The sequence below is a fragment of the Octopus bimaculoides genome, chromosome 11 (assembly GCF_046866305.1).
Source record: "Octopus bimaculoides isolate indiv1 chromosome 11, ASM4686630v1, whole genome shotgun sequence".
Taxonomy (NCBI): domain Eukaryota; kingdom Metazoa; phylum Mollusca; class Cephalopoda; order Octopoda; family Octopodidae; genus Octopus; species Octopus bimaculoides.
In genome coordinates, this window is record NC_142938.1 from 6,348,519 (window position 1) to 6,375,729 (window position 27,211).

At 35.1% G+C, this 27,211-nt stretch overlaps 1 protein-coding gene across 9 annotated transcripts in view; it reads left to right on the plus strand.

Annotated features, from left to right (window-relative positions):
• The window catches only part of LOC106877185 (BTB/POZ domain-containing protein 7), a 65,365-nt gene that overhangs the window by 5,662 nt on the left and 32,492 nt on the right, over positions 1–27,211 (plus strand). Inside the window, exon 1 of one of the 9 annotated variants that reach the window (XM_089359263.1) lies at positions 19,303–19,442. The exons of 7 other annotated variants lie outside the window; for them this stretch is intronic. The gene's annotated coding sequence lies outside the window, so the exon portion shown is untranslated. Of the gene's footprint in view, positions 1–19,302; positions 19,443–27,211 lie in introns of those variants that run through there. One more of the 9 variants, XM_089359265.1, reaches the window with a different exon arrangement.

Consider the following 27,211-nt stretch of genomic DNA (forward strand, 5'->3'; position numbering starts at 1 on the left):
TTGCTTTTGATAATAACTTCTACAGATCTTCCTACCTCTCTCTCTCACCTTATCACTTCTCACAGTAAAAATATTTCCCCAATCTCTGTGAATAGACTTGCAGTTATCTGAGGTTATATCTTTAAGATTACCAAAAACTAGAACATTTGGCAGAACTGGTAGGGCATAAGGTATATATTATAAATCTCTTACATTGTTCCTTTGTATTCTGAATTACAATGTGGCTAAAATTGACTTTACCATTCATCTTGTTATTGGTGATATATATACCAGTAATATTCAGTTGGCTATACATCTTCTGCTACAAAAAAAAAAAAACAACCCCCTACCAAAACAAAAAGCAATTACTTTTGTTCCTAAGTAACCAAACAATGTTACTAAAATTTACTATGTTATTGTTTGACCTGTCTTGGAGGGTGGAAATTAGAAATACTGACTTGGACTGTGGCAACTCGTCCAATTCGTGCCAACATAGAAAACAAATGTAAAAGGACAATAACAAAGGTGTGGCTATGTGGTTAAAATGTTTATATCTCAACCCTCTGCTTTTGGGTTCAGCCTCTCTGCACCTATTGTAGCCCTGGCTGACCAATGCCTTGAAAGTGAACTTGGTAGATGGAAACAGAAGGAAGCCTATTGGGTGTGTGTGTGTGTGTATATATATATATATATATTAGTGTAAGATGTGACTGTGTGTGGTAAGGAGATTGCTTCCCAACCACATGGTTCTGAGTTCAGTTTGTATTAAGGCTACCATTGGTTTCATATGAAGAAGAAGTTATCTTAATATCCTAACAATTTTTCAAGCTGAACACACGGAGGAATGGTGTTCATCTCCATTTTGAGTAAAACCACAGATTCTCATGTGTATGTATATATATATATATATATATATATATATATATATATATATATATAATATGTGTGCTGGTGAGGTGGAATGGCAGGCAAAGTGGAGAATTGCCATGTATTTAGTTCTAGTTCCATCCTTTTGGGATCATTAAGCCAACTATTTCGTTTGTTTTGGGCTGGTTAATTTAATTAACTCAGCACTTGTCTTACAAATTAGTGTCTAGTTGCTAATGCAAGAAATCAATTTTATGCACAACAGTAACAAGTAATATTGTTTTTTGTTACTGAAAATATCTGATCTAGAGTAACACAAAGTAATGTAGTTTTTATGCATTGATCTTTATTACTCGCATTTTTTTTTCCTGTATCCCTGGTGAGATATTTTACACTGTTGAAATTTTAATGTAGACTCGGACATGGCGATGTGGTTGGGAAGCTCGCTTGGCAAACATGTGGTTTCAGGTTTAGTCCCACTGTGTGGCACCTTAGGCAAGTGTCTTGCACTATAGCCCTGTGCTGGCCATTGCTTTGCAAATGAATTTCTTAGATGGAAACTGTGTGGAAGCCCATTGTGTGTATGTGTGTATATACATGCCATTGGTCACTTTGAGTTATTTTCCTTAGCTCATTTTTGCATATATGTGTGCGTGTCTTTATTCCCACCACCACTACTGCTTGGCAATCAGTGATGGTTTGTTTACATCTCTGTAACTTAGCAGTCCAGTAAAAGGGATAGAATAAGTTCCTAACTTTAAAAAAAAGAAAAAAGTACTTGGGGTGATTTGTTCAACTAAACCCTTCGAGCCAGTGCTCCGGCATGGCCACAGTTCAATGACTGAAGCAAGTAAAAGATAAAAGACGAACCTTTTGTTACAGATGAGTGAATAAAATTCTATCAAAGGATATGTGTGTGTGTGTTACGTAAAAGTAATTGGAGATTGTGCTAAATGAAATGCAAGCATAGATAGAAGTTATGAGTTCATTCGGTGCATACTATTCTAGTAATATCAAATCTCAGAAACACAACAGTGTTGCCCCCACAACTCTTAACAGCTTCACCACAGTAATACTATGTTCCTATAGTGTCCCTAGCAACAATACAAGTTCTATGTAACTCCAATAAATCACATATTATAATATATACAAGGTGGTATCAAAAAGTTCCAGAACTAGTTATGTTTAATAAAAAAATTGCTTATTTATCTAAGTTTTAACATCATCTCCTTCGAAATAGTCCCCTTGCACAACAATACACCAGTCCCAGCGTTCCTGTAGCTTTTGGAAGTTATTTTCCATAAGCGAGTCGAGGACCTTCTGCAATTCGCTCTGGATCTCGACAATGGTGTTAAAATGGTGACCTTAGCTGTTTTTTCATCTTGGGGAAGAGATGGAAGTCTGCAGGTGCTAAATCTGGCAAACAGGGCAGGTGTGGAAACGATACCGTGTTGTTTTTGGCAAGAAAATCATGAGTGCAGAGAGCTCGGTGACAGGGTGGGTGCATTGTCATTGTGAAGAATCCAACTCTTTGCGCTTCACAGATCTGGTTGCTTCCACCGAATGTCTTCCCTGAAATGCTTCAAAACATCACAGTAGAATTCTTGATTGATGGTCTGGCCCTGGGGGGATGAATTCTCAATGCACAATACCACATTTCTGGAGGTGACGCTTATGGCAGGTGTTCCAGATTGCTCATCGACTTCCAGGGACTGCTCGTGTCACTCAAAACATTGTGTATGGCCCATTGCCTCATCACCTTAAGCTTACCAAAGCATGCTCAATGTCTCTGTAGCAGACTTCCTAAATTTCATGGTGGCTCTTTGTTCGTGTCCATGACAAAATCACAGACTACAGCATACACATGATCACAAATTTCACAACTTGCAAAGTAAACGCAATGATGTCACTCAGCACACTACTTCATGAAGGTCACTGCTAGCTGTCACTGCACACTGAACTGTGTGCTGCCATCTGTTGGCATGCTACAAAACTAGTCCAGTAACTTTTTGATACCACCTTTTCTATTAATGTGGATAACTGTTTTAATTATAGAAGAGGTGCAGAAGTTTGCTTTCCAACCACATGATTATGGATTTAGTTTCACTGTGTGGCACCTTGGGCGAATGTCTTCTTTGCCCTGGGCCAACTGAAGCATTGTGTGTGAATTTGGGAGATGGACTTTGCAAAAAGACTTCTGTGTGTGTGTGTGTGTATTTATATGTGTGTTTGTGTGTGTGTCTCTTTATCTTGACATTGTGTCCTAGTAGCAAATGTCATACAAGCAGTGTTAATTGTTTTTCCTATTTTGTGTGAGCATGTCTGGCCATAGGTAAATACTACCTGTCTTGACAACAGTAAAGGTTGGCAATGGGAAAGGCACCTGGACATAGAAAATCTGCTTCAGTAATTTCCATCAAAGCCATGCAATCATGCAAAAGTGGACATTAAAATAATGCCGAAACCTACTAAACAGTATTTTTTTTTGTTTAAAGCACTAATTGTTTTAATACAATATTTGTGCCATCACCAAACTTTGTCCTCAGTATCATTATGTTTTTCTGTTATTCATTATTAAAGTAGTAACTCGGATCTTATAGATATTATTCATGAGAAAGTATATTTGATATGGACAATCTACTGATCTATTAAAAAGAGAGTTGATTTGACTTGTATTCATGAGCTTGGTAGCTTTCATATCAGAATCCATTAGCTTGCTTGAACCTTCGTGCTGTTTCAAATAATCAATCGGAAAGGTGGAAACACACATGAGTAAAGTTTGTGAGTCATAAGTGTAATAGAGTCGTGTATGTTATTCTGTTACAGCTATCGTGATCATCATCATCATCGTCATCATCGTCATCATCATCATTATTATTTGTTTTTTTACTTCAAAAGCAAATAATGGTTGTTATTAGTGATATGGATGGGTTGAGTGTTTGTACTGTGTAACATAAAATTTAAATATAGGAACATTATTGATTTTATCTAAATAATAATAATAATGATAATAATAATTTCAAGCCCATTTGTCCATTTCTGAACCAGTGAGAATACCTCTACTTGATTGGCTGACATGCAAGAAATAGCAGTCTAATTTCCCTCGGATTTCACCCTAACTCCTTGGAAGTGTAAGGTCGGGTCATCATCATTTGATGTCTGTTTTTCATCCTGGCATGGATTGGGTAGTTTGACTGGAGCTGGCAAGCCAGAGGACTGCACCAAGCTCCATTGTCTGCTTTGAGGTGGTTTTCATGGCTGGATGTCCTTCCTAATGCTGACCACTTCACCGAGTGTACTGAGTATTTTTTATGTTGCCCCAGCAGCAGTGAGATCATTCCATAAGTCACAAGCCAAAAGCCCTCAACTGGGGTGGGGAAGTAGAATTGAAGGAAGTGGTTTTATGCAAGGCAGTAAGAAGTTAAAGTATGATAGAGGGACCAGAACAGGTGTATTACTGTAGAGAAGATACATAATTACTGAAGTTGGAAAATAGAAATGAGAAAGTCTGACTAGAGACAGTCATGGTTGGAAGGCTTTTGATTATATTTATGTTCAGTCATGGCCGACCTGGACCAAACAAAGACTATTCTATTTAATCAACTGAGAAAACATTTACAATTCTTTTGTAATCACTTGGTAAGGAAATGATCTTCTTAATCTCTTTTGAATTGTGTATTTGTATCTCTTTTGCAGGGGGAAGCTTGTGACTTCCGTATCACTTTGTCAGAGAATCTCTCTTTTTAGCTTTTACTTGTTTCAGGCTTTGGACTGCAGCCATGCTGGAGCACTACCCTGAAGGGTTTAGTCGAACAAATCAACCCTAGTCCTTTTCTTTTTAAGTCTGTACTTGTTTTATCGATCTCCAAACTGCTAAGTTATGGGGACATAAACCAACATTGGGTTGGAGTTTACAAACAACACACACACACACTCTCTCTCTCTCTCTCTCACTCTCTCCCTTTCTCTCTCACTCTCTCCCTTTCTCTCTCACTCTCTCTCTCTCCCTTTCTCTTTCACTCTCTCTCTCCTAATAGGCTTCCACAAAGTGTCTGTCTATCAAATCCACTCACAAAGCATTAGTCAGTTTGGAGCTATAATAGAAAACACTTGCCCAAGGTGCTGGACTGTGGAGCTGAACCCAAAACCACATAGTTGCAAACTGAGCTTCTTGATAGTTGAGTGGAGGGTGGTGGGGGTGAACAAAAAGCTGTTTAGATGTGATTGAATTTAAAGTACAAAATAAACATTTAATGAATATTTGTGACGCACAAACATTATATATAAGCCATTTAATGGAAGATACCTGTGGATGATGCAAAGTAAAAAAACACAAGAACTTGATGTTGGGCCACAGGCTAGGGTTGAAAAAAATACACTTTGACCTACTTAAAAGTGAAGTACTCTCATTTCAAACTTAAAGTCGGGATGAGATCAACCATTGAGTAGTTTTTATAGCCATATCAAATTTCCAAATCTCCTCCTTACATTCTTTTTCCTCAAAAAGTATAGTAATCTAGCAAAATAACATCAACCAAGCCTACATACACTTGGTCTGCTTTGAACCACATCTGTGGATGGTCCTTGAATAAAGTTGCATAGACTGCTAACGAGTTGGAAAAAGAAAACTGGATGTAAATGCAGTTGCTAGTTTTCTATTCAGCAGAAGCATGCATTGGGCAAATTTAAACGAAATATGCTATATAAGAAATATTAAAAAAAAGACATGTAAATGTACTAATCTCTGTAGACAGTGTAATTGTCTTTTATATATATATATATATATATATATATATATATATATATATATATATATGATGATGATGATATATATGCTTTCGGTGCGAATGGTTTTTTTATATGGCATTGTTTTTACAATTCTGTAAATAATAATAGTGGTATTTTTATATAAGCTTAAAGCTTATGGTGATCACCGTGCAATGACGGAGGCAAATAGTATAATAAAGGGGCATATAATGATTGAAGAAAAAAAAGAAATATAGTGTGTGTGTGTGTTTATTTGGCAAAAAAAAAAAATAATGAATAAAAAGACCATCCTGAAGTACAGCAATATATATATATATATATATATATATATATATATATAATATAGATAAGCACAAACGGAACAAACAGAAAACATGAAGAGGATCTGGCATCATTCTGCGTGTGTGTGTGTGTGTGTTTTCCATTTGTTTTGTTTTTGTTTATAGACATTCGAGTGAGATCGTTGCCAGTGCCGCCGAACTGGCTCCTGTGCAGGTGGCACGTAAAATACACCATTTTGAGCATGGCCATTGCCAGTACTGCCTGACTGGCCTTCGTGCTGGTGGCACGTGAAAGCAACCCCTACACTCTCGGAGTGGTTGGCGTTAGGAAGGGCATCCAGCTGTAGAAATATTGCCAAATCAGATTGGAGCCTGATGCAGCTGCTGGCTCTCTAGCCCAACCTCAGTCAAACTGTACAACCCATGCTAGCATGGAAAATGGACATTACATGATGATGATGATGATCTCAAGTGATCTGAAAATTTCCTAGTCACTATTTAGCTTTTTTTTAAAACATATTTAATAGCACATAGCAACCATTTTAATGAAGAATAATGGCATAATTTTTGCAACATTCTTTTTAATTATTGAGAGCCATAAACATGCTTTTTGGATACAATAGATTGACTGAATGGGCATTTATCATTGCTAGTCGCTGTTTTTAATAAATTGAATAAATATAAATTTCTCTCAAATAAATTGAATTCTTGGAAGAATTAACATACCTCCATTCAAGTAAATTTGTATGCTTTGAATTCACACACAGGTACACACACACTATTAGTATTGAGGACTTTATAGAAATAATAGAATAATTAAATTTCATAGTGTGGTGTGATAAGAATAAAAGAAATGGTATTATGTGGTTTTAACTATTGATGAGATTGTCTTTATGTAATCAACCAGCAGAGAAAAGAATGGTAAAATTTTTATGGTGAATATCTTTACTGGAGATAGAATTAAACTAATACTTTTAAGATAGAAAAAGTGATAGTTTATTTCTGTTGTGTCTTGAGAGAGTCATGATGCCAATAATAATAATAATAATAATCCTTTCTACTACAAGCCTTCGTCGACTTATGACTACAATTGGTTCTAACTGACTGGTCGTAAGTCGGCCTATAGGCCTACATAGCTCTGTTTTATATTTTTACATTCTTAAGATACATTCTCAGGTAAAAGTCACACCCATCTTTCTGTATTATACTATTATACTGGCGTTAGTCAAAACTTTTGGAGTCTCAAGCAGTTGTCCTATAAACAAATACAAGGTTGCCTCAATGTCTGTGATAGAACAGTCATCCAACACAGTGGCAAACGATAACAAAACCTAGGGGAAGCGTTTGTTAACTGACATCATCCCTAGATGGGTTAATTTCTAAGAAATTAAACCTATTAGATTTCAACTGGACTATTTATTTCAATCGGTTATGTCGGATAGGTCGTAAGTCGATGAAGACCTGTATAGGCACAAGGCCTGAAATTTGTTTCACTTGTACTTAATTTATTGACCCCCCCGAAAGGATGAAAGACAAAGTCAACCTCGGCTGAATTTGAACTCAGAACATTAGTGATGGGTGAAATGCCGCTAAGCATTTTGCTCAGCATGCTAACGATTCTGCCTGTTCGCCTCTTTGTGCTAGCTCACCAATAATAATAATAACATATGCACAGTTTCAATTCTATTTCTTTTTTATTAGTCTGTTGGTTAAATATCTAACTAATCAATTGTTTATTCAACATGTTGGTTAACAGTCAGTTGGTTTGGTTGTTCATCAAAATTCTTTTGTTGCCATTTGCAACCATTTCAGTAAATCATGATGTCCCAAATACAAACCAAATACAAAAAACATAACATGACAGTTTATCATACATTTTAGAAACAAATAAGGTATAGCTGTGTGATTAAGAAGCTCGCTTGCAATCACATTGCCTCTGGTTCAGGCCCATTACACAGCACCTTGGTCAAGTGTCTTTTATTATAGCACTGGTCTGACTAATGCTTTGTGAGTGAATTAGGTAGACAGAAACTGTATGGAAGCCTGTCGTGTGTGTGTATGTGTCTGTAGTTGTCTCCATCATCACCACCTCTTGACAACCAGAGTTGGTTTATTGACATTCTTGTAACTTAACAGTTCGCCAAAAAGACATAGAATAAGAACCAAACTTTAAAAAATAAGTACTAGGATTGATATGTCCGACTAAACACTTCAAGGCAGTGCTCCAGCATGGCCTCAGCCCATTGGCCAAAACAAATAAAAGATACAAAGAAATAATTCAGTGTGAGTCGGTCATCTTTTCCTTTGATTGGCTCTATTTCCATGCTAACAGTCAACAGTTTGTGGAGTTATTAGCCATATGAAATTAATCCTGTCAAAAGTTATCATTAAACATCATGTTGGGACTTGTAAGTGTTTTTGTTTGAGTGGTTTGATCTCCGAGAATGTGTTTTGCTAAAGGAACATAGCTCTCAAAAGAATGCTTTGATAATACTAATTTAGAGTGTCAGTGTCCTGAGGCAATTTTCAGTGCAGTTTCTATTAAATGAAAGGTCTTTATTTATAAAACCATATCGTAAAGAAAATGGCATAAACCACATTAAGCTATGTTGTATAAGGCAGTTTGAAATAAGAAATTGGTTTTGTCTTTTACAAATTTAATCTGGTTTCCACAGGCTTTTCTCTGCAACACAAGAAAGATCAAGCAGCTGTTGACAGAAATTTAAAAATAACTGGTAAAAGTAATTTGACTGATAGTAATAAAGATGAAAATGCAGTTGTTTATATAGAATAAGCATATAAAGCCCTTTTTTTGATCATAAGTTATTGCTTGGTCCTTAAATGTTTGTAAAACCCCTTGGTTCTAGTCTTAAGAATCAACACTATAACAGTTGTTGTTTGCAAAAAAATCTATTTGGTCGGTCAACCTGTTAGAAATAGCAGCAAAGACTCCCTCAAATCACACCCTATCATCTTTCATGAAGGAAAGGGTGCGTTAGATAGTGTAGTCCTACCTATATATCCCTAAAATGATGAAGAGGCCACAACTGGTATACTTTTGGTTACTGGTTTGATTGATCAGGGTTGACCTGAAGCTAAATAAATAGACAACTTGATGATTTGTTTGAAGACATTAATAATGATTCTTTCAATGTTTTATTTTGCAACTTTGAATGGTGTGTGCTTAACAAGACTCTTTTATGTATAAGATGTTGGATAAAACTAAAAGAAACTATGTTTTAAACTTGAAAAATTTATCAAAAATGCTATAAATTGCTTCTTAAATAGAAATGAAACTTGAAATTTCTAGGTAGGATGTTCATGATTTTTGCAAGCATTGAAAATGTAAGAGAAGAAGTGGGGGCTACAAATGGAAATCAAGTAATGGACTGTGTTAATTGAGAACTGTATAATAATCACCACCTCTGGCATAGAATAACATTAGTGAAAAGAACGTTAATGTAGAGAAAATAAACATAAGTGGGACGGTATATGTAAAATGTACAGTGTAAAGCTTTAGAGCAGGTATATTTGGTCACACACAACTGGTAATATACTGAGAGAGCGTGAGAGAGAAGATGAATAGTGTAAAATGCAAGCTAATAAAACAGATGGGGAAAACAAACATGACTAGAGGAAACAGGAAAATAATGTAACTGATAGCACTGTATGACAATAAGAAAATATATGAAAGCTGGCTGAAGAAGAAATCTTTATTTTGTATTGATTCTATCTATATAGAGAGTGATTTTCAGATCAAACTATCTTAAGAATCAGGGTTATAAAATTTAAAAAGTCACTAATCTTTTTTAATACACATTTGCGCTTTGATCAACGCTGAAGCTCAAAAATATCTTTGCCATATGTTTAGTAAGTCAACTAACCAAACCAAGCAAGTGTATATTTAATTTTGTTGTGTTGATCTAAAGAAGCCCTTTGCCAAGGTTTCTTTTCGTATGCTATATTTTTACAAGAGGTACAAATAAGGTTTATGGTAAGAAAGTGATGATGAATCAAAAATACATGCATGAACTGACAGCATTGGTTGGGTAGTGCTATGCAGGTGGATGGATGTGGGTTGAGGGATGTGAGCGACTTTGATTTGGTGGTAGGAAACAATCGTATCAGATACAAACTAAAGAAGACTCGAGAAGCTTCAGGAGCATAAATTCCATGGGATCAAGATATGAGAAAAAAATACTGGATACAAGCCCAATGATGTTGGCAATGATATACGAAAAATATGTGTGACTGTTTCCTCATTTTTTTTGAAAGATAGAGAGTAACTTATTTTCAGCTAAATTAGTTCAGTGACTGATGTGGCTTGTCTAGAAGTGCAAAACAGTGATGCAGTGTAGTTTTTAGCTAATAGTGCTTAAAATATGAAAAACTCTTTCTGTAGGTGCATAAGGTAAGAGGATGGCAGTGTTGGGGTGGGAGGGTGTAGCTTTGTAGGTAATTGCATAATTTCCTCTCTGGCTTATCGTTGAGCTTGGGAGGAAAAGCAGAGCAGTGATTTTGTGCCCTACAGAGACCAGCAGAAAATGTTTCATCATGGATGTGATAGAGGCATTTGAGAGAACGACCAAAACTGAAAATGAAATCTTCAGTAAATAGTAAAACAATAATCATTGGTTGGTTACATAATATGAGATGGGAAAAAGTATGCTACTGCAAAAGCACCTTGATATTTCCTGATAGTATTAATGCTACATGGCACTGACAGAGAGAGAGAGAGAGAGAGAGAGAGAGAGAGAGAGAGAGAGCAATATTACCAGAAGAAACTGAAATTCTTAGTTGATGACTGATGAAGGGAGGCCCACACTGCAGGCTATAGAGTCTACAATATGTTGAGCAATAGTTTAATATTTTAATCTTGCATCCAAGCTATGCAATGTATCTAGGGAAAATATTTTTGGTTATAAAACATTGACTTTTTGTTCCTCTTGTATCAATGTACTTTGATTTCTATATTTTCATGTCTCAAAAATATCACCACAAGCCCTATAGGGCTTTCCTATAAGTAGGTTATCTCCCTTGGCTAGGCGGCGCTCCATGTGGACAATTAAACTTCCGCAGACTATCCACGCCATTGTTATTGTTTTACGTCTTATCATGGATATAAAGCAGCTCGATGATTCAGCTATCGAAGTACTTACTGTGCCTGAGTTAAAGAAATATTTGAGATTATATGGACAGTATGTTACTGGAAGAAAGGCGGACTTGACTGAAAGGTTGGAAGGTATAAAAATTCTGTCGATGAAGAATGTCAACAAAGTAAATTCATCAGACGATAAGTCTGAAGTATCAGACGATACTTCAGACAGGAATAAGCAGAAGCTTATATCTCCTCTCGGTGAAGTATTGCCTGATCCCAATCTGCTTTCAGCAACCATTCACTGATTTGGCCATGAGCATGATGAGGTGTAGAAGAGGTAGGGACAGTCACACTATAAAGTCTAATAATTAGAGGAATATTAGATTCAATGCTGTAAATTTATTATTTAATCAAAAACACACACACACATATATATATATACAAAAATAAGAGGAATGACCAGCAAAAGTGGACTCCTATATGCTAGAAATAAATGCCGAATCGGCATCTATTTCTAGCATATAGGAGTCCACTTTTGCTGGTCATTCCTCTTATTCTTGTATGTAATATAATTTTAATCTTCGGATTTTTTTAATATAAAGTTAATTGCAGAATAAAACCGTTAGGTCATCGACTCAAAAAGCCGTAGCCCACCAACTATATAAAAACAGATAAAAGAACAAAAATAATAGTATTAGTAGTGGTAATAATGGTAGTAATGGTAATGATAGAAATAAAAATTAAAATAAAAAGACAAAAATATTGATATTAAAATAATAATAAAAATATGGATACAATGGTAGTATTTATTTTTTATTTATTTTTCATCATGTCTGTACAGTATGTGAGTCGTTAGTCTGCGGAAGTTAAAGCAAGTCACTGAGCATGCGTGCATGTCATACGGGAGAGTTCCAATCAGGGGTGGATAATAACCTTATAGGAACCCCCTATATGTGAAGTTGGGCCTATATTACATATTTTAATTCATGAAAAACTTTTTCCTGGAATATGTGTTGCTGAAATTAGGGTGTGTCTAATATACCCATGCATCTTTTATGCCATCAAGTGCAGTAATTGGTATTCAGCAGAGTGTTTATACTAAAATGGTACCTTTCCTATTTTCAAATTAGAATCAAAATCATAAGAATTGTTAAAATCTAAAAGTTAAATCTAGAAATTAATGATTGAAAATAGTAAGTAAAGCAGTCTAGATTTTTCTCAGATGATAAATTGTAAAATAATTTTTGTCAGACTGTAGAAAAATAGAAGTCAGTGATTTAAGAATGTAGTTTGTCGAGTGACCTGCATGTGTATTGGTTGTGGATATATTTAAATTGTTTTTGTCTTTGGTATGCTAATTCACTTAGTATCGCATTTTGTTTATTAAAGAAAAAAAAACCTGGTCTGCAACAACATGCATGCAAATGGTGCTGGCATATGTTTTTTGATGCACTTTCTCTGATTGATTAAAAATAAAGTTTTCAAATGATGGTGATCTAAATGAATTGCTTTCCGTATTTCTCTTTTATAACGTAAAGTTTCATTGGACTGTGTTCTGAAATAGCTCTTTGATATTTATATTCCTTTGTTTTTAAAATGTTTATGGCAGGAAAGGAAATTATACTGGCAGCTGTCTATGCATATTAAGTATCTGGACTGTAGAGTTGATAAATCTCCAACTATTTACAGGATTCAGATTCTAGATGTGAAATACAAAACATATTAACTGTAAACTTGTGTATGAACTTAGCAGCTGATGCTACCAAATTTAGAAACGTAGTTTAATGAGTTTTAAGAATTTAATCTATTGCAACTAGTTATGTATTGTGTTGTTAAATTTTCTTATTGTTAGTCATCATTTTCTTTTTGATCCATCTCCAGTTGAACTAAATTTTTTATCCTATTATGTCATTTCTATTTTTCATGCTTGCTTGTGATGCTTGGTTTTAACAAATTCAGATATTTGTATTATGAATTATTGGTGCAAGTGTATTATTACTAACACCTTTAACTACTTTGGTATTAGCATTCAGTTTAGTAGAAAATTATGTGAATTTACATTAATACTCAAGACAATGTCGTTAACAGAATTTTACAATAGGCTACAAAACCAAAGGTCAACTCTTTGCTGATTAGAAAAATTCAAGTTAAAAAATTGCTTGATTAAACAATAAACCGACTGTGCTAAGTTTTGTTTTATCTTTCTTTACAACTGTAATATTAACTTGTCACTGTGAGTTCAAAGATAATGTTTATGCATCAACATGCTTCTCAGTATCATCTTGCACAAAACCATTGTTCTTCTCTCACTGTCAGCATCAAATTTACTCCAGCTATGTCATGTGTTCAACCAGAATTCTATTTTCGTTTCTAACTCATGTTCCAGTTTGTGTTTCTGCATCAGACATGGCTGTCTGCTTAAGAAGTTTGCTTCCCAACTATGCGTTTAAGGTCCAGTCCCACTGCATGGCACCTTTGGCAAATGTCTTCTACTGTAGCCCTGGGCTAACTAAAGCCCTGTGTGTGGATTTCATAGAAGGAAACTGAAAGAAGCTTGTCATTGACATATATATGTGTGTGTGTGTGTGTGTGTATTGCTTGTGTCTGTGTGTCCCTTTGTCTTCACGTCATGTGATGGTTGTAAGCACGTATCACCATCATACAAGGGATGTCCATTTTCAGTCTAACATGAAAAGGATGTCTGGCTTTGGGGAAATATTACCTTGCTTAGAAACAGGTGAGGGTTGGTGACAGGAAAGGCATCCAACTTAAGAAAATCCTCCTCAACAAATTCTGTCTGAACTGTGAAAGTATGCAGAAGTGAACACTAAATGACAGAACTCTCCATAACAACCTTCAACTAACAACTTATTCTGATGAAATCCTTTCTCAGTTTGACTTTTATCTGTAAAAGGATTATATTTAAGACATAATCTCTATAAGTCTTCTACTATTTGATAATCAATAGCTTACTAGACATCAGATTAAAATACAATTTCAACCAGTTAGCTTTTAATTTTATATCATTTGGTACTAAGTATTATTATTACTACACTTATCTACATCCATACATTTCAATTAAAATTAGCGTATATAAAGTAATAATAAAACTGATATATATATATATATATATATATATGTGGCATGTAAAAAGCACCATTCGAGTGTGGGTCGTTGCCAGTGCCACCTGACTGGTTCCTGTGCCAGTGGCACATAAAAAGCACCATTCAAGCGTGGTCAATGCTAGTACCACCTGACTGGCCCTTGTGGCACATAAAAAGCACTCACTACACTCTCGGAGTGGTTGGTGTTAGGAAGGGCATCCAGCTGTAGAAACCTCGTCAGATCAGATTGCAGCCTGGTGCAGCCTTCCGGCTTGCCAGTCCGCAGTCAAACCATCCAAGTAAGTTTTATCTATATATGTATACACGAAGGGCTTCTTTCAGTTTCTGTCTACCAAATCCACTCACAAGGCTTTGGTCGGCCTGAGGCTATAATAGAAGACACTTGCCCTAGGTTTCATGCAGTGGGACTGAACCTGGAACCATGTGGTTGGTAAGCAAGCTTCTTACCACACAGCCACTCCTGCATATATATATATATATTACTAAATGATTTTGACCTGATGCAGTTTCTTCTTTCTTGCCAAGTGACTTTATGGTTGTAGCCTGAATATTTATTGATTTGCCTTGTTTTCTCTCATTCTGAATTTTGTGTTTAATTTGGGATGTTGGAGGTGATTTGCTTTCAGAAACTCCACTCATGTAAAAATAGTGGTTTGTTTTGCATTGGACTAATAGCAGACTACTAGTGTTTACTAAGTGGTAAAGTGCTGACCGTTTTGTGTAGCATTTCAATTTATGACCTTCTGGTTAGTAGTTCACCACCATATGACCACCAAACTTTCATTTTCTATTTAGAAAGCTATGCTGATTCTTTCTCTCCCCACCTCTATCTCCCCCTCTTTCTCTCTCTATACACACACACACACACACACACACACACACACACACACACACACACACACACACAAGTGGTTGCAGAAAGGTTCCTGGCTTTGAGTAAAAGAAAATACAGGAGGATTATGATTTTGTTCAATACGTTCCCGTCTCAGATTCACGCACTTATTGCAGCGGGTCTTTAGTTTTTCTAGGCCCTGTAGAAAGAACTTGGATGATTTGGAGCCTCCAATCAGGTCTTTCGCGATACCCTTAAAGCCAGAAACTTTTCTTTCAGTAACCCCTTCGTGTGTGAGGAGGCGAGCTGGCAGAGTGGTTAGCACGCCGGGCGAAATGCTTAGCGGTATTTCGTTTGTCTTTACGTTCTGAGTTCAAATTCCGCCGAGGTTGACTTTGCCTTTCATTCTTTCGGGGTCGATAAATTAAGTACCGGTTGCATACTAGGGTCAATCTAATCGACTGCCCCCCCCCCTCCCCCCAAATTTCGGGCCTTGTGCCTAGAGTAGAAAAGTACACACACACACACATATATATATATATATCCTCACGTACTTACATCCACACATTTATGTATGTTTTGTGTTTACATTTTTTGTTTTTGTGACATTAGCTGATTTAATTTACAATGGTTTTGCAAAAATGCATTTTCCCCCCTTTGTCTGTTGATGTGTAATAATAAAGAGTTCTAAATCTGTGTCCTTTCTTCATAATAAAGTAATTTTCTCATGCCACTACTTAGGTTAACAAATAAAGCTGCCATCTTGAAATACATTTTGTTGACAAGTCATTTGACATAGTCCCACGGATTTAGCATCAAATTATGTTTCACTCATTTTTGCTGTGATACGTATTTATAGTTTTCGTTTTCTTTTTCTTAGTTTTTTTTTTATATATATATATATTAAACTTCACTTTTGTCTCCTCAAAGAAATTATATTTCATATACATACAGTTTCCTTCCTCTTCCTTACACCATCACCACCATCACCACCACAATACTTGATGCTGCACTTGATATAAGGGATAATACTGATAATTAGGGGACTTAATCTGTTTACTAAGGGGATTTAGTTATTAGTAGTCATGAGACCAGTAGCTGCTAGAGCTTATTAGCGATAAGAGGTTTAATTTTCTTAGCTCTCTTCTTCTCCTAAAACTTATTAATAACTGAATGAATCAGGCCAGTCTGTTACAGATATCTCGGATAAACTTGCTGAATTCAATAACAATGAAATTTCTATCTATAGTTCCTTCTCTTTTGGTAATAAAAACATTTTTCTAGATTAAATTTTGTTTTCTTTTCTTGTTTTATCTTAAAATTATTTCTAATCATTTAAAACTTAAATACTACATCTAAAACACTGATTTTCTGGACACTGATGACCCAGAATCTCATATAATCTGCTATAATTTATGAGCAGTAACTTCAAATTCCTGCAGTCACCATACATAAGTAAATAGGGTATTTCATTCCTTTTGTGAAGGATGCTTAATTCTACAGGCTCACATAATGTAACTGTTGGAAATATGTGTCTGATTTTCTGGGACCACCAATTTCTCTTGGTTGCATCCTGCCTGAAATTTATACTTGCAAATTGTAGCTAACTGTTACTCTGTGAAGGTATTATTTTAAATTTAATTTGAGCTGTTTAAGAGTCAAGAAAAGCTCTATAAGTTTATATTTCTGATTACAATGTAATTTTAACATTTCTTGCTGCATACACTTTAAGCTGATATTTTGAAACTACTTGCATATTAATGCAAGTAATTAATGATCATCAACAATAATTAATGATCATATTAGCACATTTATAAAGTACCCATTGATACTGAAAAAGTTAAGTAGAAGACACTTGCCCCAAGTTGCCAGACAGTAGGACTGAACCTGGAATCACATGGTTAGGAAATGAGCTTCTTAACCACACAGCCATCCCTGTGCATCTGTTGATGCTAATTTGTAATGGCCCATCACATGCCGAAACATCAGCATTTCAGTATGTTAGTGTTAGCATATTTAATGTGTGACTCATTAAAAAACTAATTTAAAATAAATATACAGTTGAGGAATAAACAAATTTTAGTCAATGTTTCATATTATTTTAATTCTTCCAGCAAGCACAGGAGACAACTCCAGACATATTTTGAGTTCAGTCAGAACCACATAGGCAAAAACATAGCCTTCACTGTACTTGCTGAAGAACTGTTAAAATAATCATTAAGTTAATGTGCAAAATTTTGCAAAATTATACATTAGATGGTGTGAGGCCAGCATTTGAGGCACTCATCAAATTCTTTGTTAGGCTTTAATCGCACATCTCAGTTCATAGTACAAGAATATTTCCTTACTCAGCAAGAACATATAAACATTTAGAGATATTTATTGGAGGCATTTCATATGAAACTATTTTTGCAGTTTATCTGATAAAATAATTTGCATGTTACTGAGGAGCAGTGTTCATGTTTATTTTTTTGGTGGGAAGTAGATTTTATATTTAGAAAGTATTTGACATATTATTACTTGTCCTTTTTTTGTTTTTTGTACTTTTCTTCAAATTTAATTTATAATTAAAATACATGGCATAGCTTTATCAAAAATTCAGCTGAAGTCATCAAAAAAAAAAATCTTCATATGTAATCTGTCTCATGAGATCATAGTTTTATAGGCTCAGGCGCGGCTGTCTGGTAAGAAGTTTGTTTCCCAACCATGTGGTCTTTTGGTTCAGTTCCACTGCATGACATCTTGGGCAAGTGTTTTCACTATTGTCCAGGGCTCACTAAAGCCTTGTGAGTGGATTTGATAGACAAAAACTCTGTGTGTGTGTGAGAAAGAGAAAACCTATCATGTGTATATCTATATGTGTGTGTGTGCCTTTGTCCCTCACTACCACTTAACCACCAGTGTTGGTTTCTTTATCTCCCCATAACTTAGTAGTTCAGCAAAAAAGGGAAACAGAATAAGCACCAGGCTTAAAAATAAGAACTGGGTTCCATTTGTTTGACTAAACTTTTCAAAGTGGTGCTCCAGCATGGCCGCATTCCAAAGACTGCAACAAGCAAAACATAGAAGATATATTTTATGATAAGCAGAGGAATTCATAGAATTAGCTTTTATTCCAAGTCTATAAGTTTTAGGTGCATAAGAAATATTTTTTCCCTTGGATGGGTGGGACATTAACCTATCACTGGGTTTGATCTCCAACAATGTGTTACCCATGCAAGGTTTCAGCATCTCTTGCCAAAACTGACTTCATTAATTAACTGATCATAAACAGGCACAGGAGTGGCTGTGTGGTAAGTAGTTTGCTTATCAACCACATGGTTCCGAGTTCAGTCCCATTGCATGGCACCTTGGGCAAGTGTCTTCTACTATAGCCTCTGGCCGACCAAAGCCTTGTGAGTAGATTTGGTAGACGGAAACTGAAAGAAGCCTGTCGTATATATATATGTGTGTGTGTGTGTCTGTGTTTGTTCCCCCACCATCGCTTGACAATTGATGTTGGTGTGTAACTTAGTGGTTTGGCAAAAGAGACCGATAGAATAAGTACTAGGCTTACAAAGAAAATAGGTCCTGGGGTCGATTTGTTCGACTAAAGGTGGTGCTCCAGCATGGCCGCAGTCAAATGACTGAAACAAAAAAAAAAAGAAAAAGCAAGTAAAAGAAAGATGATGTGTGTTGCATAGGTCTCGTTGAGATTTGAGTCACGTATCTATGTGTACAAACAGGATGTAGTTAATTATTAGAGTAGAAGATGTTTTGGAACAGCTGTTTTGTCATCATTGATTCCACACCAACTTATTTGACATCAGGCGTTTTAATGTTTCTCTCATTCTCTCTCTCTTTCTCTCTCTCTCTCTCTCTCTCTCTCTCTTTCTCGTTGTGAGTGTGTTTCTCTTTATCTGCATAAGACGGAATGTGTTTAAGTCAGTTGTGTTCAATTAATATATCTTGTAATGTCTCTGTCTGTCTCTCTCTCTCTCTTTGCTAGTTTTTCTCTACATGTTTCTGATCACACACACGCGCATATATGTGTATGACTGCGTTTGGTTCTGTTGCCAAAACCCGGCTGACTGTCCAGTCAGCTGTTCCAAATCATGTGTGTCCAAAGAGCTGCACCAAATTGTCTCATTCTGAGATGATTAATGCCAACAGTTTCTCACTTTACTCATTCTCGACTCTTTTATCCCCCATCCTTTCACCTAGGTACAACTAGTAATGACTTCAAAATTCCGGCTGCTGTTAGTTAGTGGCTATTGATTTTATTTGTTGTATCAAAATCAAACAGAACTAGCTTATTTGAATGAATATACCTTTTTTTTTCTTTCTTTTTTTTTTTTGTCTCTCCAGATTTAAAATGATTTCAATATTGAAGAGCTTTACTATAAACAGTGTCTTGTTTTATCAATTCTGATTAGAAATTCATAGTGTTGAATGTTGCATGAAGTTCTGGTTGCTGAATCTGGTTGTAATTTGTATAAATACTGTTTAAAAATGTAAGTGTATATTTATCATTCTATCTTAGTTTACCGTTTACTAACTTCTTAGGTATATCTTAAGTCCAAGCACTAAATAAGGATGAAGCTTAGCCTGGTTTACATGACATATAAGGGATTGAGATTACAACAGGCACCACTGAACAGGATGATGTTTCATCACAGGATCAACTCCCCATCTATTGCTGAAACACATTTTCAGTCGAGTGAAGTGGAGCTATGTTAAATGAAGCATTGCACTGCCCGAACTGGGAATCGAAACTATGCTTTTATGATCACGAATGCAGCACCTTATAATGACTAGGCCACTCACCTTCACAGCTGATTCCTAAAACGAAAGAAAATTTCAAACCGAGTTGTTGAGACTAGATAAGAAAATCAGATTCAAGACTTTTAAAACTGATCTGCACAAGTCAGTTGAAGGGAGATGCTTTTAGCCTTAGATGAAAAAAAGTGTTTCAATGAAACTGTTTTTTTTAATTTACATTTCTTGGTGTAAAGTAATTTTTATTGAAACATAATTTATGCCTTTTAATTTAGAATATGCTTTCAGTGCTATGAACAAAAAAATGAAGAAAAAAATTATCGACTATTTCTCTGTCGTACTGTTGGCTGAATTCCAATGTTCTTTGAAAAATTTTCTCCTGAACTTTATTTTTCATGTTTAAGTGACAATTTATGAATTGCATTTTTTATTAGGAAATGAACTTCTTATCTTCATCATCATCATCATCATCATCATCATAATGTTACTTTTCCTTGCTTGCATGGCAAATTTTCAATAACCAGATGCCCTTTCTGGCACCAACCCATATTTATTTTCAAGTAAGTTAATCTTTTCCCATAGCCAGACATGTTTTCACAGAAGATCTGAAATGAAGGACAGTGACCCTTGTTTACAGCTGTCACATAGTGTCAAGGAGACAATAACTAACACACACACACACACACACACACACGATGGGTTTCTACCCCACAGTGGGGACTAAACTTGAAACCATGTAGTTGGGAAGCAAACTTCTAACCCTAAAGCCACTTCATTCATTAAAATGAATACTTTTTGGGATTAGCAGGAAGAAGGAACTTAAGCGATTTGTAAAGGAAATAGAAAGCTCCTTAGAAAGTACTGCTTCCAGTTTATGAAATTCTTAACATCCAAAGCAGATAAATGCTATTACATAAGGTAAGAGATCAATCTGAAGAAGATATCAGCTAACCATAAGAGTATACCTTAGAAATTTAATGATTTTTTTTTTTTTCCATCTGTTTTCATAATCTTTTTGGTCTTGATTTCTTTTTCTTGGTATAGGAATTATTTAGTTCTGAACTTCTGATTTCTTGAAATCTTTTCGGCTTAAAGCTAGTAATTCTGTTCCTCCTTACCTTTAATCATATGTACATAATTATTTTGATAATGTTCTTTCCTGCTTTGTGATGAAGTATTGATATTAGGAGGTCACCTTAAAAACATGTTCCTACAATCCAAGCAAATGTTTGAAATTTGCTTAACTAAACATTTTAGCAATGACTGTAAAACAGCTAACTGACTTACCTTACCAAACAGCTAAGCGCATGGTAAAACAGTTAAATATGTTGCTTAAATAAACATTGGCTAGCAGAGTTTTACAAAAGTAAAAATTTTAAATAAAATTCCAGGTGTGTGTGTAGGTGCAGGTGTGGTTGTGTGGTTAAAAAACTCACTTCTCAGTTGTGTGGTCTTGGGCTCAGTTGCACTGTGCAGCACCTTGAGCACTTGGCTTCTGCTATAGCCCTGGGTCAGCCAATGCTTCGTGTATGGATCTGCTAAACAGAAACTGAAAGAAGGCGGCGAGCTGGCAGAAACGTTAGCACACCGGGCGAAATGCTTTGCGGTAGTTCGTTGTTTACTTCCCTGTTTGGCAAAAGAGGCCAATAGAATAAGTATCAGGCTCAGAAAATGAATACTAAATCTACAAGATGCTGCCCCAGCTTGGCCAGAGTCTGAAGATTGAAACCAGTAAAAAGATGAAAGCTAAAGAAAGACCAAGTGTTTGAAGCATAAGACCCCTCTTCTTCCTCGTAGCATAAAACACAATTCCACTGTTTTATTATTTCAGAATTGTGAAGTTTACTTTAGTTTAGAATGTAGAACATTGTTAAATATGCTATTCAGTGCCTTCCCACTTCTTTTAAATGGAATTTGTAAGTAGTAACAAGGACAACGGGACTTTTGTTTAAAGTATAAGTTGATGTTGTTGAGAGAAAAAAAAATGAAGGAAAATGGTGTTTATTGAAGATGTGAAAAATGTTCTGACAGCAAAGTGGGGATTGTGGAATTGTTGTGGTGTTATTTAAAAGATTATATGATCATATTAAAAAGATATTTCCAACTTGACCAGCTCCAGATTTTTCTTGAAGTCAGTAACCCAGTTTTTTGATACATTTTAATAAATTGCTTTAATTTAAAAACATCATTTTTGGTAGTCTTCTCTTTATTTTTTATAATATATGGCTATAGTCAAACAAAATTGAAAAAGTTTTTTTTTCTTCCCTCTACCAAATACAAATTTTTGACAACCTTCTCCAATTTAATAAATTGCTTAAGTTTTAAAACTAAATATTAAAAACAAAATGTTTACAAAATAAAAACTGCCAGCATTTTATCTTGGCAGCATGTTGAATGTTGTCAATTTGACTTGAGACATTTTGTCTGTTCACACCAAATGATGACCTGTGTATCTTTTAGAAATAAATCTTTAAAGTCAGATTAATATTCTTTAAACAAACAAAAAAAGAATGCATTTTTATACATTAAATGTGAATGTGTGAACAGAAAGAGAATAATAATAAGTGCTTATATTGGACTGAAACTTGCAGTTATAGCTTGAAATCCAGTCTAACTTTAAACCTTTGCCTGTCTAATAAGTTTGTCCCAAACATCCATGGTTGTTTTCAGGTTTTTAGTTAACTCTTGTTTCATATACTCTGTTTCCTTTCATAAGTTCCAAGTTATTCCGATGAGAGAAAAACAATTGAGAATATGATGCATGAATGTCAGGGAAATACATCTTGTGTATCACATGTGATACATAAGACAGACAAAAGGTTAATTTCTTTTGTTTTTATTTTATAACATTTTATACAATGTCTGTTGATGCTCAGGTGAAGTTTAAGGTGGAAAAAAAGAGTGTGTGTGACATTTCAAGCATGGCTTGTTGTTGGAAAGAGGGAAAAGTCAGGAGAGAAGGGAAGGAATAGTCCTAGAAAAGCATGTCATTACGTGCATGTGTGTGTGTGTGTGTGTGTGCTGGTGACATGTAAAAAGCACCCACTGCATTCTTGGAGTGGTTGGCATTAGGAAGGGCATCCAGTCGTAGAAACCATACCAAATCAGATTGGAACTTAATGCAGCTCTACAGCTTCCCAGTTGCAGTCAAACCATTTAACCCATTCCAGTATGGAAAACAGATGCTAAATGATGATGATGATGATGATGATGATTTACTATATAGAAATGTATATTTTAAAAAATACTTCTAGCTTAATAAATTGATTAACAATAGTTTTTGTTTTTAATTACGAAATGTAGTACCAATGTTAACATCAGAAACAGGAAATTATAAAGATTCTTCTTTTTGCAGTTGTCCTGGGATATTCATCTACAATTTGCCAATATGAAACACCACTAATTACTTCAGATTCTACTGTTTCACTACAATATGTACTATTTATTTTAGTTATTCTTGTTTCTCGTCCACTTTTCCAATACTTCAAATTATCTGATGCCATGATAAGAATGAGACACGAGATGTCTGAGACAATGTGTGCATAAATTTATAAGAATGTTATGGGACCAAAAATCAATAAGCAACTGGAACTCTATTGGTTTGTTTGCTTGAACATTAACCATGTGTAGGTTCAATAAGTACTATGTTTTTCCCCCTTTAACATCCTATCTCTTTATTCTTAGGTAGTCATGTGCATATCTTCACATGGATTTTCTCTAATCTTTAAAGCATTCTTAATTCCATATGAAATATTTAAAATACCAGCTCATTCCTTTTTATCGTATGTTGAAAAAATATATCTCTGCATAAGATTCTTTTTTTGTAAATCTAGGTTAAGAAACAGGGCTGCCTGTCCTTTATTCACTGTGGTGACTATCAATTTTGCTCTCTTTGGCCTGGTCTTTATTCATTCATTCATTTATTTTATTCATTCTTTTTTTTACTTGCATTCAAAGTTTTATTGAAATCTCTTTCAATGCAGTCTTTCATAATCTATATATAGAGTAATTGAAGCTAAAGCATTTTTGAGAATTTCATACAATTAGCCACAAAGTTTAGTCATATTTCTTCTTTGAAATCTTGTTACTCAAGCTGGGTTTTATGAATAGATAATATATTTTGTTAATGGGGCAATGTAATAGTAAAAACTTATTTTATAAGTTTTAATTAATATCCCTTCTCTGTGTTATCAAATTCCTGAAGTTTCCCATATATTTTTCTTTGTTTGTATTTTTTAAACTTACATTCCGTATTACTTTAGGTGAGAGGTGTCATTAAGTCACGGAGTTTATAATGTTTTGTTTTATTTTGACCTTTTTCTATTTTATTATTTTTTCTCTCTTGCAATTTGCTTGGCAACCTCTCTAGTGGTGGTGGCACAAAAGAAGCACCCAGTACATGCTGTAAAGTGGTTGGTGTTAAGGATGTCCAGTTGTAGAAACCATGCCAAAGCTGACATTGAAGCTCGTTGCTCAGTGAATCCTGTCAAACCATCCAAGAATGTTTTCACTCCGAAATAAGTAGAAAATTATTAAAGAGCATACATCAGTTATTAAGTATGTCGAAATTCACCTAAAATATAATCAAAATATTATGATAAAATTGCATTTCAAAACACAACACTTAGAGCGGCCATTATTTCCGAAACAACCCAATACATTGCAAAGTGACATGACCAGAATATGAATTGGAAAGCTGATTAATAATCAATCTAAAGAGATGATTTGTTTCCCTGTGTATTGGAGAGAACTTTTTGCCTTTTGAGTCATCCTGATTGTTGGTAAGATGAGCAACAACTTCTAGCCTAAGGGGCTTTCTGCATGGCATTACTTGTTTTTTTAGTAGTGTAGCCTGTCTGATAGTGAGCTATGTCTCATGCTTCTCAAAAATGGGTTATCCAAAGCAACCCAGCAGGTGCTAAATGCTTAGCCTACCTGATGACAAAGTTACAGCTGACACAACTCCAATTTAGTATTATTAAGGATCAGATTCGTAAGTGAAAACAAATAATGAGTTAGTTTAAAACTGGTGTAACAACCACTATTATGTTTAGGCATTAGGAACTTGTCAAATTCCAAAATGAAAGCCTTATTTGTTTGCTTTCAGTTTAGTTTTTATTTTTGTACTAATTTAGTTTTGTTGTGATTGCTTAGCCCTTTAGCATTCAGTTTGCTCTATCAAATGTAATACTGTTTTATTCACATTGTTTTGAATAATTATTCATGCATTATCTTGTAGATTAGATTTTGATGATGTGATTGTTTATCATCCTCATCATCGTTCGACATCGGTTGTCCATGCTGGCATGGGCTGCATGGTTTGACCAGGGCTGACAAGCTGAGGAGCTGCACCAGACTCCAGTCTGATTTGGCATGGCTTTTATAGCTAGATACCCTTCCTAATGCCAACCACTCCAAGAGTGTAATAGGCACATTACAGCAGTATCTGCCACGACTACAATTTCACTTGGCTTGATGGGTCTTCTTCTCAAGCATGACATATTGCCAAAGATCTCTGTCATTTGTCATTGCCTCCGTGAGGCCCAACACAAGAAAGGTGCTTTTTACGTACCGCCGGCATGGGTGCCAGTTACACGACACTGGCATCAGCCACATTGCCTCTGAGAGGCCCAATGCTCGACAAGTGCTTTTTTTGGTTTATTTATAGAATGACATTTTAGGTTAGGTATGATAGGCCAGATCTAGTGAGTTTGAACAAAACACAGAATATTTGGGCTGGATATGGTTGGTTTAAATGCTAAAGAGTTAAACTTTAAAAAAAAAAAAATTTTGTATTTGTTTCTGTAAAGCATTTGTCAGAAGAAACTCTGTCTTTCTCCACCATTTGATCAATTGTAACTTCATTTGGTAAACTGATATTTTAATATGATGTTACTCAAGTTAGTTTGTTCCAGTTTGTTAATACTATATGCAAGTATTTACTTGTATCCAGCAACAATGTCTTGCGGTGGGTTTTAGTATCTACTAAAAACGGCAATAATGAAACATATCTACCCCTGCCCTCTTTGACACAGCAAGAAATTAGTCATTACTATGCTTCATTAATTTTCTATGTATAACCACAACCTACAACAGAATTTTCATCTTTATTCATATTCACTTTCTCATGTTTATTCCTCAAATAGATTAAACTATAGCGAAACACATTTTCCACTGCAAATAAAGCTAAGAATGGCTTTATCTCTAATCACCAGCGATAAGGTGAATTACATTAATCTCAAACATTTGAATTACATTTAAAAGAAGTCCCGTATTATGTTTCCAGCAACTGTGTAACTAGAGCAGACTATCAAAATAATTTCTTATCTTGTTTGTAGAAAACCCAGTTTTGCTTGAACAGTTTATTCTATGGCGACATTTACAGCCATTCTAATGTATTCTTAAACATGAAGTAACTGAACCACAAGTCAACATTGAGGATTAAAAAAAAACAAGCAAACAACACAAAATGGGTTTTCTTTGATCCAAAGTTGTAACTAATTGCTAGAGCATTGTATTTAATTAATGAAGTTGACTAATATTTTTAGTTTATCTTTTACTTGTTTCAGTCATTGGACTGCAGCCATGCTGGATCACAACTTCAAAGAGTTTAGTCCAACAAATTGACACCAGTACTTAATTTTTTCTTTTATGTCTGGTACCTATTCTATTAGTTTCTTTTCCCAAATCACTAAGTTATGGGGATGTAAACAAACCAACAAAGGTTGTCAAGCAGAGCGGTGGGGAACAAAGGCATTCTCTCTCTCTCTCATACAGTTTCTGTCTACCAAATTCACTCACAATGTATTGGTTAACCTGAGGCTTTAACAGAACACACTTGCTCAAGTTGCTGCACAGTGGGACTGAACTCAAAACCATATGGTTTCTAAGCAGGCTTCTTAACCATACCTGTGCTTACAATAGAAAATTAAAAGGAAATTGTGTCAGGAGTAGATGGGCTGGATTTTCTAATTGTAAATAATTAACCTGAAAGACCTTCCACATTTTGTTTGTCAAGTTAATTTCTCTCTGGTCATTAGGTATCTAACAATAAATCTATTTACTATTAGTGTGTAATTATGTAGCTAATGGTTTCAACTGAAATCTTTCCCAGCTTATAGTTGTGTCTTTCTGTCTATAAACATATTAAGCAAAAGCAATTTCTTCTATAATTTCTTGATTGTACAATTAGTTGCTAATTATAATTGTTACTTTTATAAGGCATTGAGAAAAGTCTCTTCAGATTTCGTACAGTGTCATCTGTGTATAAAAATTCCCAAGGACATTATTAACTGTTTTAGCCTTAGGAATTCTTCATCAAAAATGCCCTAATGAACTTAATGACTTCAGGTCAAAGGGACTCAAGTACCTTACAAACCACTTAAAGTAATAGTTTGATTGTTACCTCTTTGGATCTTTAGTTTTTTGCTGCATTAACTCACGTAAATTCAAGTACCCCCAGAACACTTTTAAAATATAGCACTTCTTTTGCTGTTTTCTTTTC